Source organism: Alosa sapidissima, chromosome 1 (assembly GCF_018492685.1).
Source record: "Alosa sapidissima isolate fAloSap1 chromosome 1, fAloSap1.pri, whole genome shotgun sequence".
In the NCBI taxonomy this organism is placed as follows: Eukaryota; Metazoa; Chordata; class Actinopteri; order Clupeiformes; family Clupeidae; genus Alosa; species Alosa sapidissima.
In genome coordinates this window covers 53,263,552-53,282,652 of record NC_055957.1, presented here as the reverse complement: position 1 = coordinate 53,282,652, position 19,101 = coordinate 53,263,552, and the positions used below count along the sequence as shown (strand labels likewise).

The 19,101-nt window shown below is 55.0% G+C and overlaps 24 non-coding genes and 3 pseudogenes across 24 annotated transcripts; all 27 read right to left on the bottom strand.

Moving 5' to 3' along the window:
• Window positions 1-127: 127 nt before the first annotated feature.
• On the bottom strand, window positions 128-241 carry LOC121681244. The gene has a single exon (XR_006022037.1). It is a non-coding gene; the product is annotated as a U5 spliceosomal RNA (small nuclear RNA).
• Window positions 242-605: 364 nt separating this feature from the next.
• On the bottom strand, window positions 606-779 carry LOC121683863 (annotated as a pseudogene).
• A 1,538-nt stretch (window positions 780-2,317) lies between these two features.
• Window positions 2,318-2,448, bottom strand: LOC121684358 (annotated as a pseudogene).
• Window positions 2,449-2,609: 161 nt separating this feature from the next.
• On the bottom strand, window positions 2,610-2,723 carry LOC121681236. The gene has a single exon (XR_006022035.1). It is a non-coding gene; the product is annotated as a U5 spliceosomal RNA (small nuclear RNA).
• A 364-nt stretch (window positions 2,724-3,087) lies between these two features.
• LOC121683172 lies at window positions 3,088-3,278 on the bottom strand. The gene has a single exon (XR_006022687.1). It is a non-coding gene; the product is annotated as a U2 spliceosomal RNA (small nuclear RNA).
• A 161-nt stretch (window positions 3,279-3,439) lies between these two features.
• On the bottom strand, window positions 3,440-3,553 carry LOC121681235. The gene has a single exon (XR_006022034.1). It is a non-coding gene; the product is annotated as a U5 spliceosomal RNA (small nuclear RNA).
• A 365-nt stretch (window positions 3,554-3,918) lies between these two features.
• Window positions 3,919-4,109, bottom strand: LOC121683161. Its single transcript, XR_006022686.1, has one exon. It is a non-coding gene; the product is annotated as a U2 spliceosomal RNA (small nuclear RNA).
• Window positions 4,110-4,270: 161 nt separating this feature from the next.
• Window positions 4,271-4,384, bottom strand: LOC121681231. Its single transcript, XR_006022033.1, has one exon. It is a non-coding gene; the product is annotated as a U5 spliceosomal RNA (small nuclear RNA).
• A 364-nt stretch (window positions 4,385-4,748) lies between these two features.
• Window positions 4,749-4,939, bottom strand: LOC121683150. The gene has a single exon (XR_006022685.1). It is a non-coding gene; the product is annotated as a U2 spliceosomal RNA (small nuclear RNA).
• Window positions 4,940-5,100: 161 nt separating this feature from the next.
• Window positions 5,101-5,214, bottom strand: LOC121681223. Its single transcript, XR_006022031.1, has one exon. It is a non-coding gene; the product is annotated as a U5 spliceosomal RNA (small nuclear RNA).
• A 364-nt stretch (window positions 5,215-5,578) lies between these two features.
• LOC121683139 lies at window positions 5,579-5,769 on the bottom strand. The gene has a single exon (XR_006022684.1). It is a non-coding gene; the product is annotated as a U2 spliceosomal RNA (small nuclear RNA).
• A 161-nt stretch (window positions 5,770-5,930) lies between these two features.
• On the bottom strand, window positions 5,931-6,044 carry LOC121681218. Its single transcript, XR_006022030.1, has one exon. It is a non-coding gene; the product is annotated as a U5 spliceosomal RNA (small nuclear RNA).
• A 364-nt stretch (window positions 6,045-6,408) lies between these two features.
• Window positions 6,409-6,599, bottom strand: LOC121683128. The gene has a single exon (XR_006022683.1). It is a non-coding gene; the product is annotated as a U2 spliceosomal RNA (small nuclear RNA).
• Window positions 6,600-6,760: 161 nt separating this feature from the next.
• LOC121681214 lies at window positions 6,761-6,874 on the bottom strand. The gene has a single exon (XR_006022029.1). It is a non-coding gene; the product is annotated as a U5 spliceosomal RNA (small nuclear RNA).
• A 363-nt stretch (window positions 6,875-7,237) lies between these two features.
• LOC121683117 lies at window positions 7,238-7,428 on the bottom strand. The gene has a single exon (XR_006022682.1). It is a non-coding gene; the product is annotated as a U2 spliceosomal RNA (small nuclear RNA).
• Window positions 7,429-7,589: 161 nt separating this feature from the next.
• LOC121681210 lies at window positions 7,590-7,703 on the bottom strand. The gene has a single exon (XR_006022027.1). It is a non-coding gene; the product is annotated as a U5 spliceosomal RNA (small nuclear RNA).
• A 364-nt stretch (window positions 7,704-8,067) lies between these two features.
• On the bottom strand, window positions 8,068-8,258 carry LOC121683106. Its single transcript, XR_006022681.1, has one exon. It is a non-coding gene; the product is annotated as a U2 spliceosomal RNA (small nuclear RNA).
• Window positions 8,259-8,419: 161 nt separating this feature from the next.
• On the bottom strand, window positions 8,420-8,533 carry LOC121681201. Its single transcript, XR_006022023.1, has one exon. It is a non-coding gene; the product is annotated as a U5 spliceosomal RNA (small nuclear RNA).
• Window positions 8,534-8,897: 364 nt separating this feature from the next.
• Window positions 8,898-9,090, bottom strand: LOC121684024. Its single transcript, XR_006022998.1, has one exon. It is a non-coding gene; the product is annotated as a U2 spliceosomal RNA (small nuclear RNA).
• Window positions 9,091-10,903: 1,813 nt separating this feature from the next.
• On the bottom strand, window positions 10,904-11,017 carry LOC121681196. The gene has a single exon (XR_006022018.1). It is a non-coding gene; the product is annotated as a U5 spliceosomal RNA (small nuclear RNA).
• Window positions 11,018-11,381: 364 nt separating this feature from the next.
• Window positions 11,382-11,574, bottom strand: LOC121683667. The gene has a single exon (XR_006022870.1). It is a non-coding gene; the product is annotated as a U2 spliceosomal RNA (small nuclear RNA).
• A 3,793-nt stretch (window positions 11,575-15,367) lies between these two features.
• On the bottom strand, window positions 15,368-15,481 carry LOC121681190. The gene has a single exon (XR_006022017.1). It is a non-coding gene; the product is annotated as a U5 spliceosomal RNA (small nuclear RNA).
• Window positions 15,482-15,845: 364 nt separating this feature from the next.
• On the bottom strand, window positions 15,846-16,036 carry LOC121683095. Its single transcript, XR_006022680.1, has one exon. It is a non-coding gene; the product is annotated as a U2 spliceosomal RNA (small nuclear RNA).
• Window positions 16,037-16,197: 161 nt separating this feature from the next.
• Window positions 16,198-16,311, bottom strand: LOC121681181. Its single transcript, XR_006022015.1, has one exon. It is a non-coding gene; the product is annotated as a U5 spliceosomal RNA (small nuclear RNA).
• Window positions 16,312-16,674: 363 nt separating this feature from the next.
• On the bottom strand, window positions 16,675-16,858 carry LOC121683697. Its single transcript, XR_006022875.1, has one exon. It is a non-coding gene; the product is annotated as a U2 spliceosomal RNA (small nuclear RNA).
• Window positions 16,859-18,426: 1,568 nt separating this feature from the next.
• On the bottom strand, window positions 18,427-18,514 carry LOC121684461 (annotated as a pseudogene).
• A 161-nt stretch (window positions 18,515-18,675) lies between these two features.
• LOC121681177 lies at window positions 18,676-18,789 on the bottom strand. Its single transcript, XR_006022014.1, has one exon. It is a non-coding gene; the product is annotated as a U5 spliceosomal RNA (small nuclear RNA).
• Window positions 18,790-19,101: the final 312 nt, after the last annotated feature.

Here is a 19,101-nt window from a genome sequence, read left to right as displayed (position 1 = left end):
AGCGACGCCCCCCGCGCTCACATGGTTACGGGGGGAGGCGGGGCCAGCAAAAGCGGACCGCCGCCGCCGCCGCCGCCGCCGCCGCAAAACAAAACACCACGACGCTTGACTTTGGACAGGCAGGTGCAGCTCCGCCGAAGCAGAGCTTCCAAAAATACCGTAAACTCGGGGCAGTTCCCCTCCACGGAAATCTTTAGTAAAAGGCGAAAGATTTGTACGAGATGAAGAGAAACCCGAGCGATGGCTGCCACAGGGCACGCCGGACGGAGAGCATGAACGGCGCCGGTCGTGGACGTGAGGGTGACTCCAAGGCGTTGCCCAGTGGCAACAAGACGGCAGTATCAACATCCCCTTTAAATTTAAATGTGTAAAAAAAAAAAAAAAAAAACAAAAAAAAAAAAAAAAAAAAAAAAAAAAAAAGAGTAAAAGGGCGGGAAAACCCAAAAGGGGCCGAAAAGGGAGGTGGCGCGGTTGGCCAAAACACCTGGCAAGGACTCCTGCTGCTGCGTCTGCTCTGCTAAGGAGGATTTCATCACAGTCAGTCAGTCAGTCAGTCAGTCAGTCAGTCAGTTCCACTGGGTTGGTTCTTTTCTTACACAGTCAAAGGAATGTGCACCGTTCCCGGAGTCGCTGCAATACCGGGTCGATGCGTGGAGCGGACGGAGCAAGCCCCTCTTCCGTCTCCCTGTTCCAAAAATCAGATTAATATATGGTCCTCGGGTAGAGGACGTATCAGATATTAAACTGATAAGAACAGATTTTTTTATATTGAAGTTTATTCATACCAAATCATAATCATTATCAAATCATAGTTACAGCCAGAACAAGAAGAACACAGAAAGCACAGAAAGAGAAAAAGAGAAAAAAGAAAGGCTGCAACATACGGGCACAAACGCCCCATAGAAAAGAACTCGGGCACACAGGCCCAGCCAAAAACAAACCCCATAACTCAATCCCAACCCACCCACACACAAACATCCCTAATCCTCCCCACACACCATAAAACACCCGCACTTACACAATCCCACCACCAGCAACCCACTAATCCATGCCCATAGTCCGCTTCAAGCTATCCACATCCCACCCAGCAAGCTGGGCAGGAGGGGGGCGACTCCCCCGTCCTACGGTCCGCCTCTCCGTCACCGACTCCACCGAATCCGCCGACTCGTCCGACTCCAGCTCCACCAAACCGCCCGTAGTTCCCGACTCCGCCACCAGGGGCAGGGGGCGATCAAAGGCCGCCACCCCCTCCCCCGGCCGCTGACGCCGCACGGGAGCACTCTCCGGACCTCCGCCCTCCAGGGGGCGCTTCCCCGACACCATCGCCAACTCCGCCATCTCCTCTTCCTGGGAAGCCGTTGCCTCCGCCCAGCTCAGCACCCCGACACTCTCCATAGCCACGCCCGGCCTGCCCTTCGACCCCGCCGACCCTCCGACCTCTGGGCGGCCATCTTGGCTGCCATGCGGCCTAGCGGTAGCCGTAGCCACCAGGCTGCCTCCATGCGGCCCAGCTCCCACTCCACCAGCCGATCCTGCTGCTCCCGTTCCTCCGCTCGTGCCCACCGCCGGCGGTCCCGTCGGCCTCCTCTCCAGCACACCCGTCACCAGAGGAGCCCCTGCGGGGGAAACAGAAACCCCCCCACCGCCAGTTCTCCCCACCACCGCTCCCGCGTAACTCTGTCTCTTCGGACACCTCAAAAAGAGGTGATCCTTAGACCCGCACAAGGAACACTCCCTTCTCTCCCCACAGTCCTTCACCACGTGCCCCACCACCCCACAACGCACACACCGCTGCGCCACACATTCGCTTCTCAAATGCCCCTCTTCCCCACATCCCCAACAAACAGTAGGTAAGTCCGGTAAAAACACCCTCCCACGGTCTGTCCCCAGTGCAAACAAATGTGGAGGCCGCAGCTGGCGGCCCTCCCCAGAAAAGCGAAACCGCACACTATACCTCCACTTGCCCGTCCAAAATCCGTTGCCGTCTGTGACCTTCTCCCCCGGTGACACTGCGCTACAGTACCGGCTAAGGAACCCCCGGACGTCCAGCTCCAATACGTGCGGGTTGAAGACCTGCACCACGACCACGTTGGCTGCGCTCCACACCACGCGCTTTATTCCCACGATCCTTGGGTCTCCCTTTCCCTTCCCGAACGCCACGCGCAGATCCTCCTCCGTCTTGAACGTGACGTCATGCCTCCCCAACGCCGGGTAATCCTGTAAACACAGGACGTCCGCTCCCGATAATCCCAGTACGCCCTTCAGGATGACCTCTCCAAACCCTGCCCGATCCAGCTCCGTCCTCCTTGCCTCCGGGATCAGGTACCGAATAGCATATCTCGGAATCCCCTTCGTCTGCTCCATCAAATCCGCCATCGCTGCCTCGGGTATTCCGATTGATAAGAACAGATACTACACTTGATCTTAGCCAAAAGGCCGAGAAGCGATACCCCACAACTGCACGGGGTGCGGCGGCCCCTCTAGCGACGCCCCCCGCGCTCACATGGTTACGGGGGGAGGCGGGGCCAGCAAAAGCGGACCGCCGCCGCCGCCGCCGCCGCCGCCGCAAAACAAAACACCACGACGCTTGACTTTGGACAGGCAGGTGCAGCTCCGCCGAAGCAGAGCTTCCAAAAATACCGTAAACTCGGGGCAGTTCCCCTCCACGGAAATCTTTAGTAAAAGGCGAAAGATTTGTACGAGATGAAGAGAAACCCGAGCGATGGCTGCCACAGGGCACGCCGGACGGAGAGCATGAACGGCGCCGGTCGTGGACGTGAGGGTGACTCCAAGGCGTTGCCCAGTGGCAACAAGACGGCAGTATCAACATCCCCTTTAAATTTAAATGTGTAAAAAAAAAAAAAAAAAACAAAAAAAAAAAAAAAAAAAAAAAAAAAAAAAAGAGTAAAAGGGCGGGAAAACCCAAAAGGGGCCGAAAAGGGAGGTGGCGCGGTTGGCCAAAACACCTGGCAAGGACTCCTGCTGCTGCGTCTGCTCTGCTAAGGAGGATTTCATCACAGTCAGTCAGTCAGTCAGTCAGTCAGTCAGTCAGTTCCACTGGGTTGGTTCTTTTCTTACACAGTCAAAGGAATGTGCACCGTTCCCGGAGTCGCTGCAATACCGGGTCGATGCGTGGAGCGGACGGAGCAAGCCCCTCTTCCGTCTCCCTGTTCCAAAAATCAGATTAATATATGGTCCTCGGGTAGAGGACGTATCAGATATTAAACTGATAAGAACAGATACTACACTTGATCTTAGCCAAAAGGCCGAGAAGCGATACCCCACAACTGCACGGGGTGCGGCGGCCCCTCTAGCGACGCCCCCCGCGCTCACATGGTTACGGGGGGAGGCGGGGCCAGCAAAAGCGGACCGCCGCCGCCGCCGCCGCCGCCGCCGCAAAACAAAACACCACGACGCTTGACTTTGGACAGGCAGGTGCAGCTCCGCCGAAGCAGAGCTTCCAAAAATACCGTAAACTCGGGGCAGTTCCCCTCCACGGAAATCTTTAGTAAAAGGCGAAAGATTTGTACGAGATGAAGAGAAACCCGAGCGATGGCTGCCACAGGGCACGCCGGACGGAGAGCATGAACGGCGCCGGTCGTGGACGTGAGGGTGACTCCAAGGCGTTGCCCAGTGGCAACAAGACGGCAGTATCAACATCCCCTTTAAATTTAAATGTGTAAAAAAAAAAAAAAAAAAACAAAAAAAAAAAAAAAAAAAAAAAAAAAAAAAAGAGTAAAAGGGCGGGAAAACCCAAAAGGGGCCGAAAAGGGAGGTGGCGCGGTTGGCCAAAACACCTGGCAAGGACTCCTGCTGCTGCGTCTGCTCTGCTAAGGAGGATTTCATCACAGTCAGTCAGTCAGTCAGTCAGTCAGTCAGTCAGTTCCACTGGGTTGGTTCTTTTCTTACACAGTCAAAGGAATGTGCACCGTTCCCGGAGTCGCTGCAATACCGGGTCGATGCGTGGAGCGGACGGAGCAAGCCCCTCTTCCGTCTCCCTGTTCCAAAAATCAGATTAATATATGGTCCTCGGGTAGAGGACGTATCAGATATTAAACTGATAAGAACAGATACTACACTTGATCTTAGCCAAAAGGCCGAGAAGCGATACCCCACAACTGCACGGGGTGCGGCGGCCCCTCTAGCGACGCCCCCCGCGCTCACATGGTTACGGGGGGAGGCGGGGCCAGCAAAAGCGGACCGCCGCCGCCGCCGCCGCCGCCGCCGCAAAACAAAACACCACGACGCTTGACTTTGGACAGGCAGGTGCAGCTCCGCCGAAGCAGAGCTTCCAAAAATACCGTAAACTCGGGGCAGTTCCCCTCCACGGAAATCTTTAGTAAAAGGCGAAAGATTTGTACGAGATGAAGAGAAACCCGAGCGATGGCTGCCACAGGGCACGCCGGACGGAGAGCATGAACGGCGCCGGTCGTGGACGTGAGGGTGACTCCAAGGCGTTGCCCAGTGGCAACAAGACGGCAGTATCAACATCCCCTTTAAATTTAAATGTGTAAAAAAAAAAAAAAAAAAACAAAAAAAAAAAAAAAAAAAAAAAAAAAAAAAGAGTAAAAGGGCGGGAAAACCCAAAAGGGGCCGAAAAGGGAGGTGGCGCGGTTGGCCAAAACACCTGGCAAGGACTCCTGCTGCTGCGTCTGCTCTGCTAAGGAGGATTTCATCACAGTCAGTCAGTCAGTCAGTCAGTCAGTCAGTCAGTTCCACTGGGTTGGTTCTTTTCTTACACAGTCAAAGGAATGTGCACCGTTCCCGGAGTCGCTGCAATACCGGGTCGATGCGTGGAGCGGACGGAGCAAGCCCCTCTTCCGTCTCCCTGTTCCAAAAATCAGATTAATATATGGTCCTCGGGTAGAGGACGTATCAGATATTAAACTGATAAGAACAGATACTACACTTGATCTTAGCCAAAAGGCCGAGAAGCGATACCCCACAACTGCACGGGGTGCGGCGGCCCCTCTAGCGACGCCCCCCGCGCTCACATGGTTACGGGGGGAGGCGGGGCCAGCAAAAGCGGACCGCCGCCGCCGCCGCCGCCGCCGCCGCAAAACAAAACACCACGACGCTTGACTTTGGACAGGCAGGTGCAGCTCCGCCGAAGCAGAGCTTCCAAAAATACCGTAAACTCGGGGCAGTTCCCCTCCACGGAAATCTTTAGTAAAAGGCGAAAGATTTGTACGAGATGAAGAGAAACCCGAGCGATGGCTGCCACAGGGCACGCCGGACGGAGAGCATGAACGGCGCCGGTCGTGGACGTGAGGGTGACTCCAAGGCGTTGCCCAGTGGCAACAAGACGGCAGTATCAACATCCCCTTTAAATTTAAATGTGTAAAAAAAAAAAAAAAAAAACAAAAAAAAAAAAAAAAAAAAAAAAAAAAAAAGAGTAAAAGGGCGGGAAAACCCAAAAGGGGCCGAAAAGGGAGGTGGCGCGGTTGGCCAAAACACCTGGCAAGGACTCCTGCTGCTGCGTCTGCTCTGCTAAGGAGGATTTCATCACAGTCAGTCAGTCAGTCAGTCAGTCAGTCAGTCAGTTCCACTGGGTTGGTTCTTTTCTTACACAGTCAAAGGAATGTGCACCGTTCCCGGAGTCGCTGCAATACCGGGTCGATGCGTGGAGCGGACGGAGCAAGCCCCTCTTCCGTCTCCCTGTTCCAAAAATCAGATTAATATATGGTCCTCGGGTAGAGGACGTATCAGATATTAAACTGATAAGAACAGATACTACACTTGATCTTAGCCAAAAGGCCGAGAAGCGATACCCCACAACTGCACGGGGTGCGGCGGCCCCTCTAGCGACGCCCCCCGCGCTCACATGGTTACGGGGGGAGGCGGGGCCAGCAAAAGCGGACCGCCGCCGCCGCCGCCGCCGCCGCCGCAAAACAAAACACCACGACGCTTGACTTTGGACAGGCAGGTGCAGCTCCGCCGAAGCAGAGCTTCCAAAAATACCGTAAACTCGGGGCAGTTCCCCTCCACGGAAATCTTTAGTAAAAGGCGAAAGATTTGTACGAGATGAAGAGAAACCCGAGCGATGGCTGCCACAGGGCACGCCGGACGGAGAGCATGAACGGCGCCGGTCGTGGACGTGAGGGTGACTCCAAGGCGTTGCCCAGTGGCAACAAGACGGCAGTATCAACATCCCCTTTAAATTTAAATGTGTAAAAAAAAAAAAAAAAAAACAAAAAAAAAAAAAAAAAAAAAAAAAAAAAAAGAGTAAAAGGGCGGGAAAACCCAAAAGGGGCCGAAAAGGGAGGTGGCGCGGTTGGCCAAAACACCTGGCAAGGACTCCTGCTGCTGCGTCTGCTCTGCTAAGGAGGATTTCATCACAGTCAGTCAGTCAGTCAGTCAGTCAGTCAGTCAGTTCCACTGGGTTGGTTCTTTTCTTACACAGTCAAAGGAATGTGCACCGTTCCCGGAGTCGCTGCAATACCGGGTCGATGCGTGGAGCGGACGGAGCAAGCCCCTCTTCCGTCTCCCTGTTCCAAAAATCAGATTAATATATGGTCCTCGGGTAGAGGACGTATCAGATATTAAACTGATAAGAACAGATACTACACTTGATCTTAGCCAAAAGGCCGAGAAGCGATACCCCACAACTGCACGGGGTGCGGCGGCCCCTCTAGCGACGCCCCCCGCGCTCACATGGTTACGGGGGGAGGCGGGGCCAGCAAAAGCGGACCGCCGCCGCCGCCGCCGCCGCCGCCGCAAAACAAAACACCACGACGCTTGACTTTGGACAGGCAGGTGCAGCTCCGCCGAAGCAGAGCTTCCAAAAATACCGTAAACTCGGGGCAGTTCCCCTCCACGGAAATCTTTAGTAAAAGGCGAAAGATTTGTACGAGATGAAGAGAAACCCGAGCGATGGCTGCCACAGGGCACGCCGGACGGAGAGCATGAACGGCGCCGGTCGTGGACGTGAGGGTGACTCCAAGGCGTTGCCCAGTGGCAACAAGACGGCAGTATCAACATCCCCTTTAAATTTAAATGTGTAAAAAAAAAAAAAAAAAACAAAAAAAAAAAAAAAAAAAAATAAAAAAAAAGAGTAAAAGGGCGGGAAAACCCAAAAGGGGCCGAAAAGGGAGGTGGCGCGGTTGGCCAAAACACCTGGCAAGGACTCCTGCTGCTGCGTCTGCTCTGCTAAGGAGGATTTCATCACAGTCAGTCAGTCAGTCAGTCAGTCAGTCAGTCAGTTCCACTGGGTTGGTTCTTTTCTTACACAGTCAAAGGAATGTGCACCGTTCCCGGAGTCGCTGCAATACCGGGTCGATGCGTGGAGCGGACGGAGCAAGCCCCTCTTCCGTCTCCCTGTTCCAAAAATCAGATTAATATATGGTCCTCGGGTAGAGGACGTATCAGATATTAAACTGATAAGAACAGATACTACACTTGATCTTAGCCAAAAGGCCGAGAAGCGATACCCCACAACTGCACGGGGTGCGGCGGCCCCTCTAGCGACGCCCCCCGCGCTCACATGGTTACGGGGGGAGGCGGGGCCAGCAAAAGCGGACCGCCGCCGCCGCCGCCGCCGCCGCCGCAAAACAAAACACCACGACGCTTGACTTTGGACAGGCAGGTGCAGCTCCGCCGAAGCAGAGCTTCCAAAAATACCGTAAACTCGGGGCAGTTCCCCTCCACGGAAATCTTTAGTAAAAGGCGAAAGATTTGTACGAGATGAAGAGAAACCCGAGCGATGGCTGCCACAGGGCACGCCGGACGGAGAGCATGAACGGCGCCGGTCGTGGACGTGAGGGTGACTCCAAGGCGTTGCCCAGTGGCAACAAGACGGCAGTATCAACATCCCCTTTAAATTTAAATGTGTAAAAAAAAAAAAAAAAAACAAAAAAAAAAAAAAAAAAAAAAAAAAAAAAAAGAGTAAAAGGGCGGGAAAACCCAAAAGGGGCCGAAAAGGGAGGTGGCGCGGTTGGCCAAAACACCTGGCAAGGACTCCTGCTGCTGCGTCTGCTCTGCTAAGGAGGATTTCATCACAGTCAGTCAGTCAGTCAGTCAGTCAGTCAGTCAGTTCCACTGGGTTGGTTCTTTTCTTACACAGTCAAAGGAATGTGCACCGTTCCCGGAGTCGCTGCAATACCGGGTCGATGCGTGGAGCGGACGGAGCAAGCCCCTCTTCCGTCTCCCTGTTCCAAAAATCAGATTAATATATGGTCCTCGGGTAGAGGACGTATCAGATATTAAACTGATAAGAACAGATACTACACTTGATCTTAGCCAAAAGGCCGAGAAGCGATACCCCACAACTGCACGGGGTGCGGCGGCCCCTCTAGCGACGCCCCCCGCGCTCACATGGTTACGGGGGGAGGCGGGGCCAGCAAAAGCGGACCGCCGCCGCCGCCGCCGCCGCCGCCGCAAAACAAAACACCACGACGCTTGACTTTGGACAGGCAGGTGCAGCTCCGCCGAAGCAGAGCTTCCAAAAATACCGTAAACTCGGGGCAGTTCCCCTCCACGGAAATCTTTAGTAAAAGGCGAAAGATTTGTACGAGATGAAGAGAAACCCGAGCGATGGCTGCCACAGGGCACGCCGGACGGAGAGCATGAACGGCGCCGGTCGTGGACGTGAGGGTGACTCCAAGGCGTTGCCCAGTGGCAACAAGACGGCAGTATCAACATCCCCTTTAAATTTAAATGTGTAAAAAAAAAAAAAAAAAAACAAAAAAAAAAAAAAAAAAAAATAAAAAAAAAGAGTAAAAGGGCGGGAAAACCCAAAAGGGGCCGAAAAGGGAGGTGGCGCGGTTGGCCAAAACACCTGGCAAGGACTCCTGCTGCTGCGTCTGCTCTGCTAAGGAGGATTTCATCACAGTCAGTCAGTCAGTCAGTCAGTCAGTCAGTCAGTTCCACTGGGTTGGTTCTTTTCTTACACAGTCAAAGGAATGTGCACCGTTCCCGGAGTCGCTGCAATACCGGGTCGATGCGTGGAGCGGACGGAGCAAGCCCCTCTTCCGTCTCCCTGTTCCAAAAATCAGATTAATATATGGTCCTCGGGTAGAGGACGTATCAGATATTAAACTGATAAGAACAGATTTTTTTTTTTTTTTTTTTTTATTGAATATAAACAGTGCGAAGCAGCCTTGAAAATACAACACACAGGAGATACACACAGGATACACACAACACACAAAAGATACAGAAGGAAGTTTAAGTTTAAGCTAAGCTAGAGGCTGCTGCCATAAACAATAACACATAACATAACATAACAACGACCCAGGCACACAGGCCCGGCCAAACACAGTGAATGACATACACACATATACGAAAAACCTTACCCACCCACAACACACTGTTTAATCCACCCAATACATCAAACCAGCACACCCACAAACACAGAAACACAGATACACAACCCCATCACACAAAACACATCAACCCAAACCCATCGTCCGCTTTACGCTCTCCACGTCCCATCCCCCCACCTGAACAGTAGGGGGCGGCCTCTCCCCCCTCCCTAGCCCCTGTGCAGTTCCACCTCCGACCACCGGGGGCGGAGCCCCCACCGGTACAACCACAGTCGTCTCCACCTTCTGCCGGCTCACAGGACCTGCCGTTGCCCTCCCATCCACTAGAGGGCGCTTCACTGCCCCCGCCGCCGCCGACACTTCCACCATCTCCTGCTCCTGCGAAGCAGAAGCATCCGCCCAGCTGGACTCCACCGTCTTCCCCACAGCCACGCCCTCCACGACCTCCAACCCAGCCACACCTTTGACCTTAGGACGGCCATCTTGGGTGCCATGCGGCTTAGCGGTAGCCGTAGCAGCCGAGCAGCCAACCTGGCTACCCTGCGGCCCAGCCACCACACCACCAGCCGACACAGCAGGCACCGGCACCAACACTCCACTCCCAGTCCCCGTCTTCTCCACCACCGGCACCGTCTTTGCAGGCCTCTGCTTCCCCTCACCCGACACCGCGGGAGCCCCCGTACCAAGAGCAGGAGCCCCCGCAGCGCCAGTCACCACCCCAGCATAGCTACGCCGTTTAGCACACCCAGCAAACAAATGATCAGTGCCCCCACATAAAACACACTCCTTCAACTTAACACAATCTTTCACCACGTGTCCCACAGCCCCACAGCGCAAACATGACTTCACATTACATTCCCCACGTAAATGCCCCACACCCCCACACCCCCAGCACTCACTTGGCAAGTCCGGTATGAACACTCTCCCCCGGTCAGGTCCCAGAGCAAACGCGTAGGGAGGCCGCACCACACGACCCCCCGACGAACGAAAGCCCGCAACGAAGCTCCACTTTCCCGTCCAAAATCCATTAGTGTCCAAAATCCGCTGCCCATCCGACAGGTCCACGCAGTACCGTTCCAAAAAGCTCCAGACATCCTCCAACAGCACGTGGGGGTTAAAGACCTGCACGATGACTGTGTTGGTCGCGCCCCACTTCGCCGCACACATCCCCTCCGCCGCCACGATTTTCCCAGACGGAATCGTCCACCGCCGATACCCCTCGGTCATCCCCGCCATCGTCCGGAAGGTCAAATCAAAACAGGTCCCATCCACCGCTCCCTGCAGGCACAGCACCTCCTTGTCCGTCATCCGAAGCCGCTCCTTGACAATCTGTGCTCCGAATACCTCCCGAGTCACCATCTCCCTTTTCTCCACCGGCACCAGGAACCGAATTCCATACTTCGGGATCCCCGTCCACGTTTCAATGGCCACCATCGCTATCTCTGCTACTTGATCTTAGCCAAAAGGCCGAGAAGCGATACCCCACAACTGCACGGGGTGCGGCGGCCCCTCTAGCGACGCCCCCCGCGCTCACATGGTTACGGGGGGAGGCGGGGCCAGCAAAAGCGGACCGCCGCCGCCGCCGCCGCCGCCGCCGCAAAACAAAACACCACGACGCTTGACTTTGGACAGGCAGGTGCAGCTCCGCCGAAGCAGAGCTTCCAAAAATACCGTAAACTCGGGGCAGTTCCCCTCCACGGAAATCTTTAGTAAAAGGCGAAAGATTTGTACGAGATGAAGAGAAACCCGAGCGATGGCTGCCACAGGGCACGCCGGACGGAGAGCATGAACGGCGCCGGTCGTGGACGTGAGGGTGACTCCAAGGCGTTGCCCAGTGGCAACAAGACGGCAGTATCAACATCCCCTTTAAATTTAAATGTGTAAAAAAAAAAAAAAAAAAACAAAAAAAAAAAAAAAAAAAAATAAAAAAAAAGAGTAAAAGGGCGGGAAAACCCAAAAGGGGCCGAAAAGGGAGGTGGCGCGGTTGGCCAAAACACCTGGCAAGGACTCCTGCTGCTGCGTCTGCTCTGCTAAGGAGGATTTCATCACAGTCAGTCAGTCAGTCAGTCAGTCAGTCAGTCAGTTCCACTGGGTTGGTTCTTTTCTTACACAGTCAAAGGAATGTGCACCGTTCCCGGAGTCGCTGCAATACCGGGTCGATGCGTGGAGCGGACGGAGCAAGCCCCTCTTCCGTCTCCCTGTTCCAAAAATCAGATTAATATATGGTCCTCGGGTAGAGGACGTATCAGATATTAAACTGATAAGAACAGATTTTTTGTATTGAAGTTTATTCATACCAGATTCAAAATATACAAAGCATAGTTACAGCCAGAACATGAAGAATTCAGAAAGCAGAGAAAAAGAAAAAGAGAAAAAAGAAAGGCTGCAACATACGGGCACAAATGCCCCTTTGAGAAAGACTCGGGCACGCAGGCCCAGCCAAAAACAACCCCATAACACTTACATCACTATTACACAGTTAATTACACAAACCCACCACCAGTAACCCACTATTCCATGCCCATAGTCCGCTTCAAACTGTCCACATCCCATCCAGCAATCTGCGCAGGAGGGGGGCGACTCCCCCGTCCTGCGGTCCGCCTCTCCGTCACCGACTCCACCGAATCCATCGACTCCTCCAACTCCAGCTCCTCCGACTCGCCCGTAGTCCCCATCTCAGCCACCAGGGGCAGGGAGCGTCCGAAGGCCGCCACCCCCTCCCCCGGCCGCTGACGCCGCACCGGAGCACTCACCGGACCTCCACCCTCCAGGGGGCGCTTCCCAGACACCATCGCCAGCTCCACCATCTCCTCTTCCTGGGAGGCGGTTGCCTCCGCCCAGCTCGACACCTCGACCCTCTCCTTGGCCACGCCCGACCCCGCCGACCCTCCGACCTCTGGGCGGCCATCTTGGCTGCCATGCGGCCTAGCGGTAGCCGTAGCCACCTGGCTGCCTCCATGCGGCCCCGCTCCAGCTCCTCCAGCAGATACTGCAGCTCCCGTCACTCCACTCGCACCAGCCACCGCTCCCGCTCCTCCAGCAGATACTGCAGCTCCCTTCACTCCGCTCGCACCCGCCGTCACCGGTCCCGTCGACCTCCTCTCCAGCGCACCAGTCGTCGGAGGAGCCCCTGCGGGGGAAACAGAAACCCCCCCACCACCAGATAGCCCCAAAACTGCTCCCGCATAGCTCTGTCTCTTAGGGCACCTCAGAAAGAGGTGATCCTTGTCCCCACACAATGAACACTCCCTTCTCTCCCCACAGTCCTTCACCACATGCCCCACCACCCCACAACGCACGCACCGCTGCGCAACACATTCACTCCTCAAGTGCCCCTCTTCCCCACATCCCCAGCAAACAGTTGGCAAGTCTGGTAAAAACACCCTCCCACGATCCGACCCCAGAGCAAACAAATGCGGAGGCCGCAGCTGGCGGCCCTCCCCAGAAACACGAAAACGTACACTGTACCTCCACTTTCCAGTCCAAAATCCGTTTGCGTCCGTGACCTTCTCCCCTTGTGACACCGTGCTGCAGTACCGACTCAGGAACACCCGTACATCCAGCTCCAACACGTGCGGGTTGAAGACCTGCACCACCACCGCGTTGGCTGCGCTCCACACCACGCGCTTGATTCCCGTAATCCTAGCGTCTCCTTTCCCCTTCCATAATGCGACCTGTAGGTCCTCCTCCGTCTTGAAGGTGACGTCGAACCTCCCCAACGCCGGGTAATCCTGGAGACACAGCACGTCCGCTCCTGCCAGGCCCAGCACACCCTTCAGGATAATCCCTCCAAAGCCAGCCCGATCCAACTCCGCCCTCCTTCCCTCCGGGATCAGATACCGAATCGCATGCTTCGGTATCCCCTTCGTCGCATCCGTCACGTCCACAGTCGCCATCTCGGTTAGTCCAAGTGATAAGAACAGATTTTTTTTTTTTTTTTATATTCGTTTATTGCATGACATGAGTCAAACCATACATACGTCCCCCTGGACGACCAAAAAACACCAGTAAAGAAAAACACGCCCACCGGACGTCAAAAGAAAATTATACCATCCCTAAACCATACAACATCAAACCAAACCATACAGTCATCAATACAGACTAAACCATACAACATCAAACCAAACCATACAGTCATCAGTACAGACAACCCAAAGCCACAAAACCCCAACAAATGAAATGCACAGCCATCATCAAACAATCATGCGTACTAGGGCCAGAACACGTCACTTGACTTTAATCAGCCCATTCACAAAACTACCAACAAGAACATACCCATCACCAAACACACATCACAGCGAAGAGTCCACATTCCTAGGCTCCACCAGAAGAGTAGTAGCCTTCAAACTGTCCTCATCGCACCCCAGAAGAAAATCCGGGGAGGCCCCGCCTCCAGCCACCACGACACAACTGGCCTCGTCGCCCACGGCCTCCATATCCTCGCAGTCGACCTTGCAAACACCCATCAGTCTCTTCCACTTGGCTCGACCATGCCAGTCAGCCGCTTCAAATTCTTCTCGTCCCAGCCCAGGAGCAAATCCGAGCCGACCACCAACTCCTCACAGGGCCTGCCATCATCGACCTCAATCTCCTCCTCGCTGTCGCCATCGCCATCGCCATCATCCTCCTCCAGGGGGGTGACCTGGCCAAACACCTGCACTGTCGGGCACGACCTGAGGCGGCGCACCGGAGTCTCCTCCGACCCGCTGTCCTCCAGGGGGCGCTTCCCTGCAGCTGACACCACTCCTGTGATCACCCCCTCCTCATCGAAGGGGCAATCAGCCCATGACCTAGGTGAAACCTCTCCCGCCGACTCATCCCCAGCAACACCCGCACATGTCTCCTCAGCCACAGCCTGGGGGGAATCAGCTGTAGGCCTATGGGAAAGCACACTGACAACATTAACTGCCTGGGGAGCTGCAAACTGAGATGAACCCTCCGGGGTGGGAACAGAGGGCCTCTCAGCAGCAGCTCCATGTGCACTCACCACCTGCTCACTGCTAGCCACCATCTTCGTTACCACATGGCTCACCACCTGCTCGTCGTTAGCCGCCATCTTAGCGACCACATGGCCACCGACAGACAAAGGACCAGCAAGCCTCGAAAGAGTCCTCCCGGGGGGTATAGGGGACTCCTCTCCAGCAGCCGACCGCACGTCCGTCGGTCCTCGACCCTCTGACTCTTCACGACCCACAGCAGCACTCTTCCGACCTGGGCAGGCTCTAAACAGGTGCTCCGAAGACCCACAAAGACTGCAGGTCTTCGGAGCCAAACATTTCGCTGCCATGTGCTCCGTAGAGCCGCAATGGCGGCACCTGGTTACTTTACAGTCCTCTCTAACATGTCCATTCTCCCCACACTTCCAACAACCTCCAGGCCTCCCAGGGACAAACAAGTAGCCCCTGTCTGGCCCCAAGGCGAAGGACTGGGGAGGCGAAGCCCCAACTTTAAAGCGCACTTTAAACCTTCTCCTTCCCGTCCAGAAACCCCTTGAATCAGTCACTTTAGCACCCTCTCTCACATCATGGCAATACCTCTTCAAAAAAGCAACAATATCTTCTTCTAACACAAAAGGATTGAACATGTGCACAAAAACATGAGTCTCTGACGAACAAAGCACCATACCCCTCAAAAAATCCACATGCAACTTCTCACTAATCCTCTTCTTAGCCATTTCAAAAAACATTTCAGTCCGAAAAGTAACGTCAAACGTACCTTGCGGCCGATACTCCTGCAAGCAAAGGACCTCCCGCACTCCCAAATCAAAAATGTCCAGCAAAACCTTGTCCGAAAAGTACTCCCTCTTCATCTCCGTCCTCCTGCTCACCGGAACCACAAAGCGGATCGTGTTCCTTAATCTCAATGGACCCAACGTCCCCATCGCCTTCCCGTCGTGTGCGCGAGGTGCTCCACTTGATCTTAGCCAAAAGGCCGAGAAGCGATACCCCACAACTGCACGGGGTGCGGCGGCCCCTCTAGCGACGCCCCCCGCGCTCACATGGTTACGGGGGGAGGCGGGGCCAGCAAAAGCGGACCGCCGCCGCCGCCGCCGCCGCCGCCGCAAAACAAAACACCACGACGCTTGACTTTGGACAGGCAGGTGCAGCTCCGCCGAAGCAGAGCTTCCAAAAATACCGTAAACTCGGGGCAGTTCCCCTCCACGGAAATCTTTAGTAAAAGGCGAAAGATTTGTACGAGATGAAGAGAAACCCGAGCGATGGCTGCCACAGGGCACGCCGGACGGAGAGCATGAACGGCGCCGGTCGTGGACGTGAGGGTGACTCCAAGGCGTTGCCCAGTGGCAACAAGACGGCAGTATCAACATCCCCTTTAAATTTAAATGTGTAAAAAAAAAAAAAAAAAACAAAAAAAAAAAAAAAAAAAAAATAAAAAAAAAGAGTAAAAGGGCGGGAAAACCCAAAAGGGGCCGAAAAGGGAGGTGGCGCGGTTGGCCAAAACACCTGGCAAGGACTCCTGCTGCTGCGTCTGCTCTGCTAAGGAGGATTTCATCACAGTCAGTCAGTCAGTCAGTCAGTCAGTCAGTCAGTTCCACTGGGTTGGTTCTTTTCTTACACAGTCAAAGGAATGTGCACCGTTCCCGGAGTCGCTGCAATACCGGGTCGATGCGTGGAGCGGACGGAGCAAGCCCCTCTTCCGTCTCCCTGTTCCAAAAATCAGATTAATATATGGTCCTCGGGTAGAGGACGTATCAGATATTAAACTGATAAGAACAGATACTACACTTGATCTTAGCCAAAAGGCCGAGAAGCGATACCCCACAACTGCACGGGGTGCGGCGGCCCCTCTAGCGACGCCCCCCGCGCTCACATGGTTACGGGGGGAGGCGGGGCCAGCAAAAGCGGACCGCCGCCGCCGCCGCCGCCGCCGCCGCAAAACAAAACACCACGACGCTTGACTTTGGACAGGCAGGTGCAGCTCCGCCGAAGCAGAGCTTCCAAAAATACCGTAAACTCGGGGCAGTTCCCCTCCACGGAAATCTTTAGTAAAAGGCGAAAGATTTGTACGAGATGAAGAGAAACCCGAGCGATGGCTGCCACAGGGCACGCCGGACGGAGAGCATGAACGGCGCCGGTCGTGGACGTGAGGGTGACTCCAAGGCGTTGCCCAGTGGCAACAAGACGGCAGTATCAACATCCCCTTTAAATTTAAATGTGTAAAAAAAAAAAAAAAAAACAAAAAAAAAAAATAAAAAAAAAAAAAAAAAAGAGTAAAAGGGCGGGAAAACCCAAAAGGGGCCGAAAAGGGAGGTGGCGCGGTTGGCCAAAACACCTGGCAAGGACTCCTGCTGCTGCGTCTGCTCTGCTAAGGAGGATTTCATCACAGTCAGTCAGTCAGTCAGTCAGTCAGTCAGTCAGTTCCACTGGGTTGGTTCTTTTCTTACACAGTCAAAGGAATGTGCACCGTTCCCGGAGTCGCTGCAATACCGGGTCGATGCGTGGAGCGGACGGAGCAAGCCCCTCTTCCGTCTCCCTGTTCCAAAAATCAGATTAATATATGGTCCTCGGGTAGAGGACGTATCAGATATTAAACTGATAAGAACAGATTTATATTGAAGTTTATTCATACCAAATCATAATCATTATCAAATCATAGTTACAGCCAGAACATGAAGAACGCAGAAAGCACAGAAAGAGAAAAAGAGAAAAAGAAAGGCTGCAACATACGGGCACAATCGCCCCATAGAAAAGAGCTCGGGCACACAGGCCCAGCCGAAGACAAACCCCATAACTCAATCCCAACCCACCCACACACAAACATCCCTACTCCTCCCCACACACCATAAAACACCCGCACTTACACAATCCCACCACCAACAACCCACTAGTCCATGCCCATAGTCCGCTTCAAACTGTCCACATCCCACCCAGCAAGCTGGGCAGGAGGGGGGCGACTCCCCCGTCCTACGGTCCGCCTCTCCGTCACCGACTCCACCGAATCCGCCGACTCATCCGACTCCCGCTCCACCAACTCGCCCGTAGTTCCCGATTCCGCCACCAGGGGCAGGGAGCGATCAAAGGCCGCCACCCCCTCCCCCGGCCGCTGACGCCGCACGGGAGCACTCTCCGGACCTCCGCCCTCCAGGGGGCGCTTCCCAGACACCATCGCCATCTCCGCCATCTCCTCTTCCTGGGAAGCCGTTGCCTCCGCCCAGCTCAGCACCCCGACACTCTCCATGGCCACGCCCGGCCTGCCCTTCGACCCCGCCGACCCTCCGACCTCTGGGCGGCCATCTTGGCTGCCATGCGGCCTAGCGGTAGCCGTAGCCACCAGGCTGCCTCCATGCGGCCCAGCTCCCACTCCACCAGCAGATCCTGCAGCTCCCGTTCCTCCGCTCGTGCCCACCGCCGGCGGTCCCGTCGGCCTCCTCTCCAGCACATCCTTCACCAAAGGAGCCCCTGCGGGGGAAACAGAAACCCCCCCACCGCCAGATCTCCCCACCACCGCTCCCGCATAACTCTGTCTCTTCGGGCACCTCAGAAACAGGTGATCCTTAGACCCACACAAAGAACACTCCCTTCTCTCCCCACAGTCCTTCACCACGTGCCCCACCACCCCACAACGCACACACCGCTGCGCCACACATTCGCTCCTCAAATGCCCCTCTTCCCCACATCCCCAACAAACAGTAGGTAAGTCCGGTAAAAACACCCTCCCACGGTCTGTCCCCAGAGCAAACAAATGTGGCGGCCGCAGCTGGCGGCCCTCCCCAGAAGTACGAAACCGCACACAATACCTCCACTTGCCCGTCCAAAATCCATTGCCGTCTGTGACCTTCTCCCCCGATGACACCGTGCTACAATACCGGCTAAGGAACCCCCGGACGTCCAGCTCCAACACGTGCGGATTAAAAACCTGCACCACCACCACGTTGGCTGCGCTCCACACCACTCGCTTGATTCCCACGATCCTTGGGTCTCCTTTCCCCTTCCCGTATGCCACGCGCAGATCCTCCTCCGTCCTAAACGTGACGTCATGCCTCCCCAACGCCGGGTAATCCTGAAAGCACAGCACGTCCGCTCCCGATAATCCCAACACGCCTTTCAAGATGACCTCGCCGAACCCAGCCCGATCCAGCTCCCTCCTCCTCGCCTCCGGGATCAGGTACCGAATCGCATACCTCGGGATCCCCTTCGTCGCCTCCAACAGATCCGCCATCGCTGCCTCGGGTAATCCTTGTTTGATAAGAACAGATACTACACTTGATCTTAGCCAAAAGGCCGAGAAGCGATACCCCACAACTGCACGGGGTGCGGCGGCCCCTCTAGCGACGCCCCCCGCGCTCACATGGTTACGGGGGGAGGCGGGGCCAGCAAAAGCGGACCGCCGCCGCCGCCGCCGCCGCCGCCGCAAAACAAAACACCACGACGCTTGACTTTGGACAGGCAGGTGCAGCTCCGCCGAAGCAGAGCTTCCAAAAATACCGTAAACTCGGGGCAGTTCCCCTCCACGGAAATCTTTAGTAAAAGGCGAAAGATTTGTACGAGATGAAGAGAAACCCGAGCGATGGCTGCCACAGGGCACGCCGGACGGAGAGCATGAACGGCGCCGGTCGTGGACGTGAGGGTGACTCCAAGGCGTTGCCCAGTGGCAACAAGACGGCAGTATCAACATCCCCTTTAAATTTAAATGTGTAAAAAAAAAAAAAAAAAACAAAAAAAAAAAAAAAAAAAAAAAAAAAAAAAAAAGAGTAAAAGGGCGGGAAAACCCAAAAGGGGCCGAAAAGGGAGGTGGCGCGGTTGGCCAAAACACCTGGCAAGGACTCCTGCTGCTGCGTCTGCTCTGCTAAGGAGGATTTCATCACAGTCAGTCAGTCAGT